The sequence below is a fragment of the Cebus imitator genome, unplaced genomic scaffold, assembly GCF_001604975.1.
Source record: "Cebus imitator isolate Cc_AM_T3 unplaced genomic scaffold, Cebus_imitator-1.0 Scaffold362, whole genome shotgun sequence".
In the NCBI taxonomy this organism is placed as follows: Eukaryota; Metazoa; Chordata; class Mammalia; order Primates; family Cebidae; genus Cebus; species Cebus imitator.
The window spans coordinates 1,120,796-1,125,046 of record NW_016107677.1 but is presented as its reverse complement, the minus strand read 5'-3'; the positions used below and the strand labels follow the sequence as shown (position 1 = coordinate 1,125,046).

Genomic DNA, 4,251 nt, shown 5'->3' with positions numbered 1-4,251 from the left:
GTTCTCAAACTATGCACTCGAGGGTGAAATGTTGTAAATCTATAGAAGAAAATCTCCTAAAGCCAAGGATTTATGTTGAAGTAGGAAATGTTCCTAATGCTTCAGAGGACAGTTATTTTGGTGCAGCTTTTGTTTCTGCTCTGTATATTTGAAATCAAACGTTTAGAGTGCTATACTTTTAAGGAGAGTAACTTTCACACTATCCTTATACTCTTCAGTTTAAAAGTTTATTTATTTTGTTTTTCAATGCCACATCTTACTAATCAGGACCAACATTGATGTTAAGAAATGTAGGTTAATGTTTACTAATCTAAATATTAGTAAAAATGCTTAGACTTTCAAATGAGGCATTTTTGTTGTTGTATTTCTCAGTTTATTATATGGAGAAAATGGCAAGTAACATTTAGGTTATGAAAAGGGAACCTGGAGCATTTATTCAATTATCAGTATAGAGTAGTACAACTACAACTACAAAGCAATAAATGATGCTGTTTATTTCAACAAGTGTTTTTCTAAGCTACAATTAATCCCATAATAGGAATAGAAAATTTAAACTAGGAAAACATATTGTAAATTTACAGATTTGATTTTATTTTAGGAGAAACTAGTGTTCACTTATTTTTTCTACACAGTAGGCCAGCAGAGTGAGCACACTGATTTTGCATGACAGTTGTGGTAGGCAAAATTCTAAGATGGTCTTCATGATTCCCACACTTAGTGTCGACATCTTTACATAATCTTCTCGCTTTGGAGACAGAAACCTTTACCCGCTTTTAACCAAGAATATGGCAAAGGAAAGGAGTTTTGCAGACATAAGATTACACAAAAGGAAGATCATCTTGGGAGGACATGACATAACCAAGTAAGCCTCTTAAAAGAACCCATTATTCCCTGAAAGAAGACACCCGAAGCAGTAGGGATTCTTGCCTGTTGATCTTGAAGAAGAAACAGCCATTTTCTGAACTTCCTATGCAGAAGGCTACCTCTACGAACCGTGAACATCAATCTCGCAAATACAAGGAATTGAATTCTACAAACAACTTAAATGATTTTTGAAGAGGACCTCAAGCCCCAGATGAGAATGCAAGCCTAGCCACCTTTATTGCAACCTTTTGAGATCAAAATGATAACCCACTTAAACTATGCCCAGACTTCTGACCCATGCAAGCTGTAAGATAATAAATATATATTGCTTTAGGCTACAATTTGAATAATTTTTATACAGCAATAAAGAATGTAACACTCATGAAATGGCCTAAAATATAATTGCAGAGAGGTCATAAGAAAAAATGTTATTGGCCATAACCTTTACATAGATCTTACAGTCTAAAAGTTTAAATATTTATTTTTAGTTGCTTACACAAATATAATTACACACATACACACACACACACACGTATACCTGAGAAAACTTAAAGTGAAAAATTCATCACATTTAAATAACAGTTGTTAAATTACTAAATCCGGCATAGCTTGGCTTTAGGTAAGGTTTATCCCAGCATTTGTAAGTATCACAACTTGTAGGCACTTGCCCATTTTAAAAACATGACTATCAGCATGCTTCCTGTTCTACCTTAGGTCACATGGCATGACTTCAAAATAAAATATAACTCTGTGATTCTAGGTAAATAGCAGGTTAACTTTGATAGAAGATTTTTGAAGTTTAAATTGTTTAAAAGGATAAAAAAGGAAAATTTCATGTGATTTGTATTAATAGAGAATAATTTGTCAGAGTAGAAAGACCATCATTATTTACAGAAATACAAAATTCATCATAAAAACTTAGTTTTGTAGTATGTTTTAAATAGAAAGATAAAATACGACATGAAGCATTAGGTATGTATTTATATTACTTTTACAATCAAAGTTGAAGAAATATTTCCATGGGTATTTGATTTTGCTTTTCTTTTTTCTTTCTTTCTTTCTTTCTTTTTTGTTCTTTTTTGCACTAACAGCACATTCACATAAGGATCTCAGACCCCTAAAGGCAGAAGGTACTGTCAGCAGCCAGAGCTGGCCAGGCCCTGCTTTCAGAGGTGGGGGAGAGGCATTCTTGACGCGTGTTGTTTGCTCAGAGGCACACCCACTCACTCATCCCTGGTGCAGGACTCTGCAACGCCCTCCTGACAAAAGTGCAGCCACAGCAGGTTGCTAAGCTGCATCTACCCTTGGAAGCAAGCAGGAAAAAAGGGGCAAAAATGGAAGCAGTGGGGAGAAATATGTATGTTTGCCCATGGAAGGAACCACAAAGCACCACGATTCTGTCCTTTACTTAGAAACCATCCGTGAGCCTCCTGCTTTATTCCAATTCCATTACACCTGCCTGAAATTGTCTCTCCCCTTTCTAAAAGGAATACTGGAACGAAGGTTCCATTGCCCCTCTCCCTTCCTCCCTGCTCAGGGCCCATGCAAACAGCAGGTCATTGTTGAGAAGGGCCTGTTGCAGTCACTCTCGTACCCTACAACCGCTGCCACACGCACCCACTAGTGACTGCCTGGACCTGTCAATAGATTTTATGTCCACTGAGCCCCGGTGGTGAGGTCCAGCAGCCACGGACAGGTTGAGTGTTTCCTTCTGCTATCACAGAGCCCCCAAGTACTACAGACAATGAGGCTTCATACAGGAGCCATGGCCAGACTCCGTATGATTTACGCCTTATAGGAGAGCCTGTCCTTACAGGCATCAAGGTTGGAGGGTCTTGGGTCCTCCATAACCCCAGGGAGAGATGCTGGTCACTAGTCCCCCATCTTGATTCTTATGTCTCATCCTTTCTAGAAGAACTAGAGAGTGTTAAGTTCATTCTGGTTGAAGGAGTTCAAGTTAAAACTCTTCGGCTCTGGTTTGCCTTGGGCCTCATTGTTTTTAGATAATTTCTATTTCTTTATCCAGATGATCCTGATTTTTCTCAATCATTTCCTTCATCCTAGGGTGAGGTATCTTGATAAGCATGTTCCCAAAGCAAACCACATCTTCAGAGAGGCTGAGACCATTCTGCATGGCTCTAAGGCCCTCTGGGTTTTGATTCCTTTTGGTGTCCACATCCACAATCTGCTGCTTGTCCACCAGCACTTCTTCAACAAGCTCCCCCACCTCGACCAGGTACCACAGAACTCACTTTGCATCAGGTGACATCATGGCACCCACCAACTCGGGTGCACAACCCTTCATTTGATCTTTCAATGCTGGAAGAAGCTGCTCCATTATTTAATTAAAATACCATACAGTGTTTTGAAACTAACATTTTAACTCTGCAATCTTATGTGTATATATATATATATTTAACTTTAGGTTAAGGTCAGATAGGGCCAAAATGTGACTTGTTTAACCCTTCATAATAATTTCAATATTCCAAAGGTGATCTAGTCACCTTGGAGCATAATGAATGTTGCCTCCACATTGCCAGGTAGGGATAAGATGCCACTTCTACTTCAAAACTCTTCTAGGAGTTTTATAATTTTGCATTTTATATTTAGGTCTATGATCTATTTTGAGTTAATTTTGTAAGGGTGTAAGTTCTGTGTCTAGATTCTTTTTCTTTTTCTACTTTTTGCATGTGGAAGTTCAGTTGTTCCAGAACCATTTGTTAAAAAGATGTATCTTTTTTCACTGTATTGTCTTTGTTCCTTTGTCAGCGATCAATTAACTATATTTATATGGATCTATTTCTGGGCTCTATTTAAGGAAGTATTAATAAATATCATTTGGGACCCTCCTGTGAGGAGGACTCAATCTTATCCTTCATTTATTAATTAAAAAATAATTTGGTAATATAAATACATATTCCTGTACATATATTTTATATTTTGAGTTATAATTAAACACTACCTTGCTTATTTTATTACTAAAATTATTCTAGTTTTGTCCATTGAGAGTTCTTTTAAATTGGTTCCCGTGCCACTTTGACATAACCCCATTCATTTTTTTTATTTGCTTTGAGTTTGCTTTGAGCTTTTTCTTACTTCCTGTCACTATATGTATGCTGCTTTTATTTTATTTTATTTCATTTTATTCCTTTAGTCCTAGAATCTGTTATTGCTCCAAGGAGCCTCGTTCATTTCATCGCAAAATGGTAGCTATTACCTTTTGTACTTTGCTAATTTGTTTTCTTACAGATAATTTATACAAAAAAACTCCAAACCAGTTCTTTGTTTCTCAAACACTATTAATAGAAGATTTTCCTCTGTATTCTATCATAATCAATGTCATGGCTGTCTATATTACAACTCCTCCAAAGCAAAGCAAAATAAAAC

At 36.7% G+C, this 4,251-nt stretch overlaps 1 pseudogene; it reads right to left on the bottom strand.

The window, feature by feature from the left end:
- Nucleotides 1-2,781: 2,781 nt before the first annotated feature.
- On the bottom strand, nucleotides 2,782-3,136 carry LOC108288046 (annotated as a pseudogene).
- Nucleotides 3,137-4,251: the final 1,115 nt, after the last annotated feature.